This window comes from Camelus dromedarius, chromosome 6 (assembly GCF_036321535.1).
Source record: "Camelus dromedarius isolate mCamDro1 chromosome 6, mCamDro1.pat, whole genome shotgun sequence".
NCBI lineage: Eukaryota > Metazoa > Chordata > Mammalia > Artiodactyla > Camelidae > Camelus > Camelus dromedarius.
The window spans coordinates 44178809-44194898 of NC_087441.1; the positions used below are offsets into that span (position 1 = coordinate 44178809).

General features: G+C 42.9%; 1 long non-coding RNA gene across 1 annotated transcript in view; it reads left to right on the forward strand.

Moving 5' to 3' along the window:
* The first annotated feature begins 9684 nt into the window (after positions 1-9684).
* LOC135321490 (uncharacterized) overlaps positions 9685-16090 on the forward strand; it is a 122762-nt gene continuing 116356 nt past the window's right edge. Inside the window, exon 1 of the long non-coding RNA XR_010381271.1 lies at positions 9685-9994. This is a non-coding gene — a long non-coding RNA (uncharacterized LOC135321490). The remainder of the gene's footprint in view (positions 9995-16090) is intronic.

The following is a 16090-nucleotide window of genomic DNA, read 5'->3' on the forward strand; positions in this document are numbered from 1 at the left end:
TTGAATAGTCCCTTTGTTCATTATGAAGTATGTCTCTTTGTCTCTTGGTTACACTTATCTTGAAATCTACTGTACCAGTTTGCTAGGGCTGCCATAACAAAGTACAGAGTGGGTAGTGTAAACAACAGAAATGTATTTTCTCACAGTTCTGAAAGATGGAAGTCCAAGATCAAGGTGGCAGTAGAGTTGGTTTCTTCAGAGGTCTCTCTTCTTGGCTTGTAAATGGCCATCCTCTACCTGTGTCTTCACATGGCCTTACGTCTACGCAGCATGTCTGTGTCCTAATCTCTTTTTATGACACCAGTCAGATTGGGATAGGGCCCAACTTAAAGTCCTCATTTTAACTTAACCTCGTTAAAGACTGTCTTCAAATGCAGTCACATTCTGAGGTTCTGGGGCTTAGCATGTATGGACATATGAGGGGTTTTTTTGAGGGGGAAGGATGTGACACAATTCAGCCCATAACATGCACTCTGTTTGATATTATCATAGCCACACCACCTTTCTTATGCTATAATGTTTGCATAGTACATCTTTTTCCATCCTTTCGCTTTCAACCTATCTGGGTCTTTGAATTCAAAATGTGTCTCTTATGTGTAGCATATACTTTTATCTTGCTTTTTTATCCATTCTGACAAGCTTTGACTTTTAATTGGAATATCTTGTTTTTTTAACATTTCATGTATCTATTGATATGATTGGGTTTCAGTCATTAGAGTCATTCTTGGTATTTGTTTTCTGTTTGTACTATTTAGTATTTGTGCTTTCTGCCTTCTTTTAGGTTAATTGGATTTTTGGGTTTTTTGGTATTCCATTTTATTTCTCCTATTGGTGTTTTAGCTATACACGTTCTTATATTATTTTCTTAAAAATTGCTCAGTAGTTTTAAATATACATCCATAACTTACTACAAACTCCTTAGAATTAATATCATTTCATGTCACTTAGAATGTAAGAATTTTGCAACAGGATTTATGATTTATTCCTTCTTCTGTCTTTTATGTTATTATTATCATATATTTTACTTATATTTTGAACTCTACAAAAAATTATAATTTTTCTTTAGTCAGTTGTCTTTTAAAGAAGTTAGGAAAATAAAAAAGGGTCGTCTTTTACATTTGCCCACATATTTGCCTTTCCAGTAATTCCCTCTTGTAGAGCTGAGTTTTCATCTGAAATCATTTCTTTTCTGTCTGAAGAACTTCCTTCAGCATTCCTTCTAGCACAGTTCTGCTGGCATTTAATTCTCTCAGAATGTTTTTCTGAAAACTTTCTTACCCTTTTTTTCTGTTGCCTTTCTGGATTTCATTGTTTCTGATGAGAAGTCAATCAATATTCTTATTATTGTTTCTCTGTATACAATACTTTTTTTTTTGGTTGCCTTTAAGATTTTATCTTTGGTTTCAATAATATTATTATGATGTACTAAAGTGTGAGTTTTTTTTAATAGTAGACAATTAATATGGGGTTAAAGAATAAAGAAAATCATATTTATAGTGCATGTACCTTTTGACAAATGACACATCATGCACTGATATATAAATGATCTTCTTTAGTCTGTTGCTTGGATTAACCACGCCTCCCTGATGAGGGACTGAGGCTAGAAATTCTATATCCAGTCATGACAGAGTGACTGACAATGGGCTTATCTTCCAGCCATAAGCAACACTATAACTGGACAAGATATATGAAACAACTGTATTCAGGCATTGGTCAACAGACAGCACATGTCTGTGCTCCCTGAGGGAAGGGACACACCCAAAGTCAGCTCCAAATTCCACCCCTCCCCTCTCCTCTCCCTATTTTCCACCTGGGAGCCTTCAGACCTTGGTGTGGAGATGTGGAGGCCAAGTGAAAACCTACAATGATTCTGGGTGGAGGAGGCAGAGATCAGAGTTGGGGGCTGCTGAGGGGGCTGGAATATGTGGAAAGATGCACACAAGGTTCCCCCTGGGCCCTGGCCACCCAGTGCTGGAGGCTGCAGGGTGAGACATCACCAGGCCTGAAGAGGCTGATGCTTGGGGGCTGAGGGCTGAGTGGGGACGCCAGGGCTCCCAGTGCTAGAACACACAGGAGTTTGGGCACAATCAGAACAGAAGAAACTTGCTGAGAACCACAAGCATCCAAAGGAGACCTAAGAAAGGCTACATCTCTAGAGAAAGGATTGCCTCCAGGGGTAAGGACTCTGCCCCGAAGACAAAGTACAAACCTGACACAGACGTGTACATTCCCAAACTCAGTTGTTCTCTGAGCCTCCTCTTCTCCCTCTTTCTCTATGTCTGATAATACTAATAATAGCCAACATTCATGGGGTGTTACTGTGCGACAGGTAGGCTCTTCTGAGTGTTTTACCTTTGTTGATTCATTTATCATCCCAAGAACACTGTGAAGCAAGTTATATTTTTATCTCCATTTCACAGATGCAGAAACGGAGACACTAAGAGACACAGCAAGTAAGAAGCAGAGCTGGGTCTTGAACTCAAGTGAGCTGACTCCAACATCCACATTCTTAAGCACAGCCCTTCCCTAGGTACTTATAGGCTACTTATAGGCTAAAAAATCTATAGTGTTTGTTCACCTTTTCCTCATTTCCTGCCACCGCAATCTTGGTTCAGACTCTACTCGTCCCTTGCCTAGATTTTTATAATGACCTTCCTGTAGAGTTCCCTGCCTTGATATTTAATCACAGAGAATTTCTAAATTGCAAACCTGATCATACAAAGTATATATTTTTTTTCTGCTCTAAATCCTTTAATGAGAGCACCTAAGGCCCGTTATGATCTGGTATCCACCTCTATCCAGAATTTTCCTAGCACTTTCTTCTTGTCTCTATCTTTCTCGCCCTCGTTCTTTGTCCGCCTCAGTTTTAATGAGGTGTAATTGACAAACAAAACTGTAGTATATTTTAAGTGTACAATGTGATGATTAGATATACATATACATTGTGAAAAGATGCCCATAGTTGAGATAATTAACATATCCATCACCTCACATATTAACCTTTTGTTGGGCGTGCTATGTTAAGTTCTACTCTTTTAGCACATTTCAGATATCAATACAATAATATTAACTATAGTCACCAAGTTGTACATTAGAGCCTCAGACTTCATTCATCTTATAACCAGGAAGTTTGTACCCTTTTTTCAACCTCTTGCTTTTCCCCAGCCCCATCCCTCCAGACCCTGGGAACCACCCTTCTACTCTCTGCTTCTGTGAGTATGACTTTTCTATCTTTCATTCTTTACCGTTCCAGCAATACACACCTATCTGTGGTTTAAAATATCATGTTGTTTCATGCCTCTGAGCTTCTGCCCATGTCGTTCCCTCTGCCTCCAGCACTCTCCCTCCTTGTCAGCCTGGCGTCCTCCCTGCTCTGAAGCCTGTCCGGGCTCCTCCCTGGCACTTGTGGGCCTTTTTCCCCTTCAGGGAGTGAACGTGCACCCATGGCCCATGCACGGGGCATAGCAGAGCCCTCAGTCTCTGTTGTCTTGCCCCTGGGTTGGGACACGTTTTACTTATGCCCTAGAACCTGGTCCATGTGGGCACATATTAGGTACACAACAGTGCTCCATGAACCGAGGTACAAGACAAACTCCTACACCAGCTGAATGATGCTATCTTGCCCTCCCCTCAGGTGGTTGGGAGTGAGGGTGAGGGGTGTTTTGAGAAGCCTGAATGTACCAGGAAGGGGGAGGAGGGAGATGACAGGATGGCTTTTTTGTTTCCACAGCCCTCCCAGGGCTGGCCCTGGGCTACTAGCAAAAGGCCCACGGCCCACTCGGCCAGCATTCCCACAAAAACTGGAGATTTCTCCTCCTTGCTTTTAAACAAAGCTGAGTTCCACTTAAGCATTTCATTGTTCTCTGCCTGCCTCCTTTGCTCAATTGTTTCTCCTAGGAATTGTCTTTTTCTTGGGAGGGAGCGTCCTTGGGGGCACTTCCTGGCCCTGCTGCATGTGAGCGGAGGGGGAGGAGCACCACCACCCGGCTCTTGTCCAGGGTGTGCACATGATAGGAAGGAGGCTGTCTCCATGGAAGAGCAGCTGGGCTGGCTGGCTCTCCTTCCCTCTCAACCTTGCCAGAAAATGTGTCAGTAGGATAGCTTTTGTATTTGCTATTTAAAATAAGTTTCCTCTTTGAATAATTTTTACTAAGATTCTGAGAAGGTGATTGTTTGACCAACATGCAGCTTTGGGGAGGTGGGAGGGGTGATCAGCACACCAACCCCGATGACCAGTATAGGCAGGAGCCTTATCCGGAGCTTGCTTAGGCCAATGTCACTAAAGCTGAGCTGTCCTGGAGTGGGCGGTCATAGACTCAGGGTGCTTCCAGCAGCAGGAAGCCAACCTGTCGTCTGGCCCAACCAGTAAGCTCCAGATTCCTCTGACTACTCTGCAGAGAAGCTGTCCGCCCTCAGCCCAGGTCAGGTACACCATCTCACGGCCTCTCACACATGAATTTTTCCTCCACAGCACTACCAGTTTGCAAAATATATTTGACGGCGTCTCTTACAGACCACCTCCTCCACTAGACCTTGAGCTCTATAAGGAAAGAATGTGTCTGTTGTACCTAGTCTCCACCTCAGAGGCTGGCACGTGGCATGTGTTAGATAAATGCTAAGCAGCCTTCGCAGCTCTTGGAAGAGGAAGGGTTTTGTGAAATTCTTTTATTATGATGCATTATTCCTCTTTCACCAGCATGACACTCCAGTCCTCACTGATTAAGACAAGGTAACTTCCAAGCTGTGTGTCCAGGAGTGGAATAGACTGGCATCGACAGTCCAAGCTCTGTCTAAGCCAGTTCCCCCCGCCCCCATCTTTGCTGTGGACTGTGCCTGGCACTACGGCAGGGCCTTGGTCAGGGCTGAACTGTGTCCTCTCAACATTCATAGGGTGAAGCCCTAACCCCCAGGGTGACTGTATTTGAGGATAAGGCCTTTAAAGAGGTAATTAAAGTTAAATGAGGTCATATGACTGAATCAGTTCGATGATGTCCTAATCCAGTAGGACTGGAAAGACCAGGTGAAGACACAGAGAGAAGGTAGCCATCTTCAAGGCAGTGAGGTCTCGGGAGAAACCAGTCCTGCTGACACCGTGACCTTGGACACCCAGCCCCCAGAACTGTGAGAAAATGAGTTTCTGTTGTTTGAGCCCCTCAGTCTATAGGACTTTGTATAGCAGCCCTAGAAAATTAATACAGGACTTTACTGTAAAAATAGATAAGAGGTATGGAAATGTGAGGGAGAGAAGCATGGCTTCTCTGGGGTGTGGGAGACTTTGAACAGGAGGTAACGTTTAAGCTGGTCTTGAAGAAATTATGACTGTGGAGTGTCTTCCAGGTGCCAAGCATGGCCAGAGGTTTTATTTGTGTGACCTCCCTTGGGGGTGACTGCATTCTGGGGAGGTTGCTAATCTCCTTTTTCCAGATGAGGAAATTGAGGCCAGCTGAGGTTGTGACTTGTCTAAGTTTATACCATTAGTAAGTAGGAGAACCACAATTTGAACCCAAGACTAATTTAGTCCAAAGCTGCTACTCTTACCATTATTCTAGACATTGTATATATCAGATAGTAATAATGGTAATAATACCACACATATAATAACTATGAGCCTGGCATGCATGTAAGTTATATACATCATTTAATTTAACCATCTCCAAAAAATAAGGGTGATACTCTGATTATCGTTGTTTTGAAAATTACAGAAAAAAGTATAAGAGGACTTAATAACTCATTCAAAAATCATACAACTAGTAAATCCAGGCTAGTTTCAGAACCCACATACTTAACCATTTCATAATTTTTTCATAGATGCCCACATATGGGGGTTGGGGAATGGCATGGAAGGTGGGTGGCAGGGAGGAGTGGGGCTGAATGTTGCTAGTTTTATAGTTTGGGATCTGAAAGCCTTTTAGGATAAAGCTTGATTGGCAAAATTCTGTATGAGCAACAACAATAGTAATAATCAGCAATGATAAATATAGCCAAATATTGGCTTTCTCTGGGGCAAACCAATTAGGGCAAGGACAGTGTGTCTCCTTAAATCACCTCCACACCCTTGAGTGGGCACAGCATCTCCGGTGGTTCTGGCATTGAAGCATCTGTGAACAGAAACCAGAGGTGGATACTTTGGTGACTAACAGCCCCTGAGGATGCTGCAGATCCCTGGGCTCTCAGCCTCAGAGCTGTTTTTGATACAAACGCAATATGCAAGTCATCCCTTGGCCTAGGAGTGAGAACCAGGCTGGAAGCTTAGCATCCCAGGCATCTGTGGCTCAGGGCAGGCCAAGGCTCAGTCTGGTTCCTGAGGCACAGGCAGCCTCTCCCCAGCACAACAGCCCTGGCCTGTGAGGTGGCAAAGGTGCAGGACAACCCCCTTTGGCCATGGCAACTGGTGAACCTTCAGTGTTCCTTCACTGCCTGTTAAAGGTGGGTCTGTGTAGGACAGGCAGAACTTTGCTTAGCTCTGTGTGCAGAGTTCCCTCAGAAACTTGTCCAGGGCCTCCCTGACTTTCTATTCCTGCTGTCTTCACCTCTCCCTCACCTGTGGGCAGTACCTGTGGGAGTCTGGAGTGGTTGCTAGGAAACATGCCATTTTGACATCCTCCCTGTGGTTTCTGGACTTCTCCACTTCGATCCCCTGCTCTATGTCCATCTTCCCTGCAGCAGAATTGGCCAGACCTCCCTCCAAGAAGATCCTCCCTGGGAACCGATCATTGCCCCTTAGGATCCTCCACCTTCTGATGTTGCTTGAGTTCTCATTTTATCACATTAAAAATATGTGTATTCCAGAGGCAACCCATTATGGAAAGGCTAGTTCATGCATGGGTTATCTGAAAGTTTTACTCTTCTCTCTCATGCTGTGACTTTCTGGCATTTTTCTGCTAAGGGTCAGAAGTCTCTAGGTACAGAAGAGTATAAAGTGTGCCATGATTTTGGTTTGGGAGTGGCAGGGACCAGACCATGACACCCCAAAACACTCTTCCTTGGTTTAAGGATTATATTGAGCTGAAGGCAACTGAGGAACAATAGACATAGGAAAAGCTCTAAAAACAGAGCCTGTTTCCCTTTTGTGAAGGAAATTTACATTTATAAAGGCAATTCCAGTTTGTGAAGGTATCTCCTCTTAAAGCAGGAAGAGGAGGACTCTTGATAACTCTTATCTGTGGAGTAGGCAGGGAGAGACTTACATCTGTATAGCAAATCTTCCTAAACAACTCTTGTTTACCTGCGTTTCCTGCGCACCTTTCCATATCTCACCCCCAACTGCCCAGAAGCCCCAAACCCTTCTTCCTTTTTCTAACCTCTTCTCCACACTTTGTCACCCCTTAGATTGGTATATAAGCCCCCACGTTCTAAACTCCTCCTTGAGCCACATTTTTCTTTGTGAACTTCCACTATATGTACATAATTAAATCTATTTTTTCTCTTGTTATTCTGTTTTTCATCAGTTTGATTCGCAGGCCCCAGCCATTGAACAAAGAGGGTAGAGAAAGAGTATTTTCTTTTTACCACAAAGGGGTGGCTGAGACACCCCACTTGGTCTGGGGGCTCCGGCTGAAATCTTGGGATGTCGGACAAAACTGGCAAAAAGTGAAAATTCTTACTAATAAATCAGCCTCCCAGATTTCTACCTTTAGGGTCTAATTGACAGAGCAGTTAAGAATCTCTTTGTCTTTTCATTTCCAAATTTAGATTATCAGGAGAAAAACATTGGCAAGAAGTACTTACTTATATTGTGACTCTCGTGAATTGGGTTTTGAGTACTCATTGGTTACTGGTCCCTTCCTTCCCAGGGACATTTCCAGTTTGTCTTACTTGTGTCCTGAGAGCTTTGGCTTGACTTTCTGCCTGCTAGGGGGCACAGGGTGGTAGGATCACGTCTGGATGTGGCCAATCATCAGATTGCGGGCCCTGAGAATTTGTAGACGGCCATACAGAAATGGGGGTTGTACCCCTGCTGATGGTTCTGGCTCTCAGAGGTTCATGCATGTCTTTTTTTCAGCTATCGTTGGGAATGACTCTGGGTCATGAGGGCTGCATCTTTTGCACAGTCTTTGGGAATACCTTTTGAATCCCTGGTTAAGCTGTGAGAGGGCTTATTGGTTTTGATTTTGAGTCAAAACTGAAATAGGTATACCTTCAGTTAAAAAAAAAAGCCTCAAATCCCTTTTCCTTTACCTAGCCTCTTCTCCACCAGCTGTTGCCCTTTGGAGTGGTATACAAACCCCCAGATCCTAACTGCCTCTGCACATAATTAAAACTTTTTTTTTTTTTTTCTCGTCAGTCTGTCTTTTGTGAGTTTAATTTCCAGGGCCCCAGGTGGAGAACCCAGGAGGGTAGAGAAAAGTCTTTCCCTTTGCCTACAGGAGGCAATGTGTTATTGAGCTTAAAAAAAAAAGAGAACTCTCAGTTCTGTGGTCAAAGATAAAGGGGTTGCATAATTAAGAAGTGAAGTATTAAATACCCCACATTTACCTCACCCCAGTCTTCTAGTAATTCATGAAAAGGGGGTGTGTGGCAACTCCATCAGGAGGGACTGCAAGGGCTGCCAACTGCTGCTTCATTCCTCTTCAGTCTTTATTCAGTGCCCTCCTATCCCCCTGGATTTCAAACCTTGTTTGCACAGCTCTGGTGAAACTCATAAGCAATACGATTAAAGAAAATGTCAATTAGCCAAGAGAGTGCAATTCAGCAGCCTTTTAAAAAGCAATGGAAGATTTCTACCAAATATCCCAAAACATGTTCATGGGTCTTTTCTGGTTGGATGTCACCCAACACACACTCCCCAACTCCACCCCAAAGAGTAGCATCCTTGGTGTCCACCATTCCTCTTCTCTCCCTCCCTGCCCTTCAAGGAAGCTCTCTCTTCCCAGTATTTTTGCCTCAGTCTAGAAAGTCTGTCCTCCTGAGGAAAGTGTGGCCTTAGGAGTGGGGTGTCAAGGGGAGGAGAACCAGAGTTTGTGGAAGGCCACCACTGCCCAGTCACTGCACTAAGCTGCTTTCTCTACTTTTTGTACTATCCTTACAAGAATCCTATAACTTATAAATGCTGTTTTCAAAACAAGGAAGCTAAAACTCAGAGATTAAGGGATTTGTTCATGTCATACAGATGATAAAACCCCTAGCTGACTTCCCCTGCTCCTCAGCAAGTTCTTTCCACTCAGGGTTGAGTCCTCAGAACAACAGGGACTTGCTAATCCTTGCAGTTATTCATGACAATCTGTGTGGCTCAAGCATGGAAACCAAGGGAAATGGAGGGTGGCAGCCGGGGTTTCAAGCCCAGGTGCTAACACCTGCGATTAGCCAGCAAACAAAACAGAACTGACCAGAGAGCCCAGATTAAGGCAGAGGCTTAAGAAAAGCCAGCAGGAGTGAGCAGGTTTCAAACCTCTTTCATTCCTTGGATGTCCTTGGAAGCATTTGGACATACAGCCTTCAGGACTTGGCTGTGTTTTCTGAACTGGCAGATCTGGAAGCTAAGTGGCGGTTAAGATATGCTTAAGAACATGATCATTCCCTTTTTAAGGAGAGCTTTAGTCTGAAGAGGAAGAACTTGGCTGCTGCATTCTCTAATTCAGCAGGAACAGCACACTTGAACTGCCATCTCCTCGTTGCTATGGGAACAATTTCCTACACATTTTCTGAAACACTCAGGCCTAGGTAAATGCTGCCATTGTCAATACATGTACTGCCACTGGTTCAATTGGAAAAAGAATGGCCAGGTGATCACCTCCAAAGACAAAACCTGAAGACCTCCTTCCCAACTTGAAAACTAATTGATAGTCCCATTTCTAATCATAAGGGTGCCTGCAGGCTCTGCCCTGGGGTACATTCAAACTTTCTGCTTGGGCTTGTTTCCTAGGTGAGCAATAATTGGTGAAGGAGATGCTGGTGGTTCAGCTCAAGGAATGCATGCTGGTGACTGTGACTCATCCTAGGAGTCTTGGCTCAGTGCAAGCACAAAGGACCCACGGATGAGGAACGATGTGTGCAGGTACTCATTCACACCACACTTACACGCCCACGCAGTCCAGGTATAATTGTGTTGTTCTCTACTGTGTTCCTTTCCTGGAGGTCGCATCACATTTGGTCAGCAGAAATCCACCAAACTCAGGCAACTGTTGCTTCTCCCTGCACTTAGACTCATAGTCTGCACACCACTCTTATTTTGCATTGGTGGGCAGGACATTTAATTTTTTAAAGGAAGATGAGAGCATTTTTTCAAGGTGAAAGTCTCCATGTGGAGGTAGCCTCTAAATGTGCAGAAAACAAGGCTGGAGTAAGACTCAGAAGACTTGCCCTGTTGCTGATCTAGCTGTAGGACCTTAAGCAAGTCACCTGGCCCCACTGGATGGCATTTTTCTCATCTGTTAAAAAGGACGAGCAAGCCTCCTTCGTAGCCAGGTTGATAAAGTAAATGGGTTTATTCATTCATTAGTTATCTAGGACGGGGGATATTTCAAATAAGCATGAGACAAAGTCCCTGCTCTCATTCTAAGTATATAAATAAATGAAAAAATAGCAAATAAATGCTAACTCGTATGCAGATGAATAAACAGGAGAGTGTGAAAAAAGGGACTGGGCATTTACTTTAGACTGGGAGGTCAGTGCAGGTATCTCTGAAAAAGTGATATTCAAGCTGAGATCTGAATGACAGGAAGGAACCAGCCATGCAAAGCTGATGGAGATGGTCAATCTGTAGAAGACACATGGAAGTCAAAGGCCCTATTACAGGAACAAACTTGGAGTATTTGAGAAACAAAAAAAGGGGGGAAGGGGTGCAACATGGCTGGAGCATAGTGAGTGAAGGAGAGAGGGAGCCAGGGGCTAGGTCCTTCAGCCTTTGTAAACACAGGGAATGAATTTAATTCTAAGAGAAATAGGAATCCATGAGAAATATTTTCAGAAGAGAGAGGGACGTCATGATTTGGGTTTTGTTTTTAAAAGATTTCTCTGGTCATTCTGAGGTAGGTGAAAATCAAGTGGAAACAAGAAAACCAGTTAGGAGGCTGTGGGTATGAGTCCAAATAGAAGATGGTGGGCTAGACCAGGGTAATAGGAGAGAGATGGAGAGAAAAGAACACTTCTAGGCTATGAGTCTTGCTGATGGATTAGATATGTGGGGAAAAGACAAATAGAGGGTAGGTCAGATTTTTAGTTTGAGCAGCTGGTTAAGTGAAACGGGAAAGCCTAGGAAAGGAACAGGTTTGGAGGGATCAAAAAAATTTTTTTAGACATTTTATGTTTGTAATGTCTTTTTTTTTCTTTTTTTTAAAGTTCCAAAATAAGATTATATATATTTTAAACACCTTTATAGTGGTATGGTTCCTGTACAGTAAACGATACATATTTCAGATGTACAATTTGATGAATTTTGATAGCTGCATACACCCATGAAATCACCACCACAATCAGGATAGCTAACATTTCCATCACTCCCCAAGAGGCGCAATTTTTGGATTCCCAATTCATCCCTTCCCACCCCCTTTACCCCCTGATAACCATAAGTTTTTTCTCTATGTCTGTGAGTCTGTTTTTGTTTTGTAGAGAAGTTCATTTGTGTCTTTTTTTTTTTTAAGATTCCACATATAACTAATATCATATGGTATTTTTCTGTCTCGTTCTGGCTTACTTCACTTAAAATGATGATCTTCAGGTCCAACCATGTTGCTGCAAATGGCATTATTTTATTCTTTTTTATGGTTGAGTACTGTTCCATTATATCTGTCTATCTATCTATCTATCTATCTATCTATCCATCCTCTATCTATCTATATATATATATATATCTCCCACGTCTTCTTTATCTGGTGGTCATCTGTCGATGGACATTTGGGTTGTTTCCATGTCTTGGCTATTGTAAATAGTGCTGCCGTGAACATTGGGGTGTATGTGTCTTTTTGAATTATAATTTTCTCCAGATATTTGCCCAGGAGTGGGATTGCTGGATAATACAGTAAGTCTAATTTTACTTTTTTAAAGGAATCTCCATACTGTCCTCCATAGTGACTGCACCAATTACATTCCCACCTATAGTGTAGGAGGGTTCCTTTTTCTCCACACCCTCTCCAGCATTTATCGTTTATAGACTTTTTAATGATGGCCATTCTGACTGGTGTGAGGTGATATCTCATTGTAGTTTTGATTTGCATTTGTCTAACAATTAGTGATGTTGAGCATCTTTTCATGTGCTTGTTGGCCGTCTGTATGTCTTCTTTGGAGAAATGCCTATTTAAGTCTTCGGCATATTTTTTGATTGGGTTGCTTGTTTTTTTGATATTAGGTGTATGAGCTGTTTATATATTTTGGAAATTAGTCCCTTGTCAGTTGCATCATTTGCAAATATATTATCCTATCCTGTAGGTTGTCTTCATTTTTTTGATGGTAACCTTAGCTGTGCAAAAGCTTTTAATTAGATCCCATTTGTTTTTTCTTTTTTGCTTTTATTTTAAATATTTTTAATATTTAAATTTATATATAAACTTACAAAAAATTTTAAATATATAAAATTTTTAATGTTTAATATTTTTAATTTAATATTTAGTATTGCTTTTGTTTTAAATACTTTAATATTTAAATATTTTAAATATTCAAGGAGAAATGTTAGCCAGGCAGTTGGATATAGGAGTCCAAAATTCAGGAGGCAGGTAGGAGATGGAGATACAAATGAGGAATTCCTCAGCATAGACAAGGTATTTGAAGCCATGGGACTGATTGAGTCACCTAAGAAGAGAGGATATGCAGGGTCTGGGCCCTGGAGCTCTTCAATATTTAGATGATGGTGAGGAAGAGGATCTAGCAAGAGACAGAAAGAGTCATCACTGAGGTCAGAGGAAAAGCAAAAAAGAACCACAGTTCTTGGCTGTGGTTTCCCTGAAGACAAGGAAAGAAGGGAGTGTCTGACCAGACGGAGCAAATGGCCAACGAAGAGCCTAAGTGTTAAGAGACCCTGAACCTGACAATGTGGAGGCAGTCTCATCAAGCAGTTGTGTAGGATGGAAATGCTTTTTGAAATCCATGAAGTTCCTTCTCCAAAGGAAAAGGTATGCGATGAGAGCTTTTTCAAAATACACATGCCTGGATTCAGCCCCTGATCAGTTGGATTCAAGTCTTTGAAAAACCTCAGATACCTCCCTAATTAAGAGCCACCATGTTAACCATCTGTAAGTTATTGTTACTGTTACCTCCGTGTCCCCCTACCAGGTTTATTCTATGTCACTTTTCACAGATGTCTTAGGAAAATCTCTCTTGTGGGACACAATGGAGCAGTTGGTCAGTGAGCCAGTGACACACAGGTTGGTAAAAGAATTTACCAGGGATAAAGTGTGGGAATAGAAAAGGAGTTTGTTAGGGGTAAGCTGCTATAGGCAACAGAGGGCCACACAGACGAGAGGTGTCTGTGTGAGCACCGAGGGCTGGTTGTTGGGGTCTTTTATAAGGTCAGGTCACAAGGTGCCTGATTGGTTTGTGCACAAGTCTCTGATTGGTTGTAGGTGAGGTGAGAGGTTTAGGGTCTGGGAAGGGTGGTGGGGTTTGTGAGTCTGATAAGGTGGGCTGAAACAAGCCAGCCTGAGCTATTGTGAGATTAGGCAGTCCCAAGGGCTATTAGTCTGTTACGGGAGACATGCCCAGTTAAGGATGTACTTTATCTGTTGAGGGATCACAGGCAGACATCTGAGAGCCCAGAAGTGGGGGTTGTTGGACTTTGAAGGATGTCAGTTGGCCCACCAATCCCTGTGGGAGGACAGCTTATGTTCTTATCACCAGATACACTGGTAACGTATAACAATCATGTTCAGTGATCCTAGTGCAGTATTTCTCATAAAAGAGTTCTTTGCATTGTCCAAATACCCTTGGAGCTCTGGAATTAATAACTGAAGAGTTCAAAGTAACTATTGGCAGATAGAGGTCTCTAAATTGGTTTATGAAATTTCCCTGCTCAAACATGAATTCCAGTTGGTTCAGATGAGGAAATCAGTAGGTAACTAAAAACACCCCTTCAAGGCATGGCACACCAGGTGTGTTCCAACCCACGGCAGGGAGCCACCAGTGACCCTATAGAAGGCTTGCTCATTACTGTTCTTCCTCCAGCTCTGTACCTTGGAGTTTGTTTTCATATTCTTCCATTTTAGGGGCTCTGGATCAATGAGAAGATGTGGTCAGGGTGGAACAGTGAAGGGAATGTTTTTTTAAGATCTCACAAGTGCTTCATTGATTTAAAAATACAATTTTGAAAGTAATAATTGTATGACAGTTGCTTCTGAAGAGGCTGCTGAGCCTCTGGGGAAATGGTTAAGAATGCATTATTATGTCAGTTATCACACAAATAATCAAATGGCTCTCTTCTCACATTTAGACACCTGGATATGGCTCAGGAGGGCCGTCACAGGAGTCTGTTTTGCTGTGGTATCTTTATTAATGAGCAAAAAAGCAGAGGTAAATACTGTGCTAATTAAATCTAGTGTGGATATTAATCTAGAAGGCATAGCTAGCCAGGCGGAAGCCCAGATGACACACTAACTCACTCTGAGCTTGTAAGTATGTGGAATGAGAACAGCAAAATGAGTTTTGATGATAGAGAATGAAAATGAAGGAAAATATATCCTAGATGCACAGATTATTGGACAGATAATGGGAAGGAGGAAATACCAGTTATTACCATTATAGTTTAGCAAGAACCCTGAGTTAACATAGCCCGGCCCACAACCTGAATCTCCAGAGAAGACTGGAATATTAGTGGGAAAATTGGTTTTCAAGGAGAGGAAGGAGGAAGCCAGGTGGGTATGGAATGACACTGAGTGAGTGAATGTGGCCCTTACTGATGAGGGCACAGGTGAAATTTACAGAGTGGGAGTTGTTGAGGTTTAGTTAACTGGGCCCAACTAGGAGAAGTAGAGGTCAGTGGAAGCAGCCTGCCTTAGTGGGAGAAGCCAGGGGGCAATTGAAGGAAAGAAGAACTGATGTAGGACCTCTTTTCCTTTGGGTCCTGAGCATAAGTAGTCAATGAGAGCCTTGTTGGACAGAAGTTGACATAATACATGGTGATCATGCCCAAGAAGGAAAGGGCAGAAATGCCTTTACCCTCTTGCGGACTATGGTCATTTTTCATTTTTCTTCCTTTTTCCAAAGCTCCTCCCCAATTAGTATTTATTCCCCTCATCTGTTAACCCTTGTCCTGGCCTCAAGAATGAGTGGAAAGAGTATTCACAGAATCTTGAAGAATTAACATCTTGTTTGTTCCTAGCAGTGCTTGCTAGGTCCAAGGAGACAACAGGCCCTTCTAACATACAGGCAGAGGGTTTAGGGAGAGATGAGGACAGCAGCTCTGACATAGATCACTGTTTCCAACCTCATGGCACGTATAAGGCAGATGGGACTCATGAGAAAGACCTGCACCCCCACCAGTAAGGGCCACATTCACTCACTCAGTGTCATTCTATACACACTTATTGGGTGCCAGGGTCTATGTCAGGATCCTGGGACATAAAGAAGCAGGGAGAACAGAGATATCAACCAACCATGTCAGCACAGAAAGGAAAGTTCAATAACTTGTCCATGTCCTACGTGTTGTGACACTGAGGAGGGTAGATTCATCTTCATCATTGGGCCTGAGGACTGTCAGGAAATGCTTCATGGAGGAGACACGAAGTCTGGGTTCCAAACACCAAGTAGGAGAGTTTCCTAGGAAATGTGTTGGCAGAGAAAGAAAGGCTGCAAGAGATAGGAAAGGAGGGAAAAGAGAGGCATTGCAGAGGGTAGGAACAGCATGTGCAAAGGCACAGAGGCATCGCACAGCAGGGTATGCTGAGGAGGTCACAGCACACGGTAGAAATGACCAGTGTCTAATAGTTTCTGGTTCTCCTTTCTTTCCTGAGCACATGAAAGACTACATGTCTCACCTTCTTTGTGGAGATGTGGTACCACAGGGATCTTTGCATGAATAAGAAATAAACTGGTATGTTAAGCCATGGAGATTTAGGGAGTTGTCTGTTACTATAGCATATTCCAGCCTAATCTGACTCATTAAGTACATGTGGGGAGTGGTGAGAAATGAGGGTGGAGAGATTGACAGGGGATAGAGCTCAGGTGC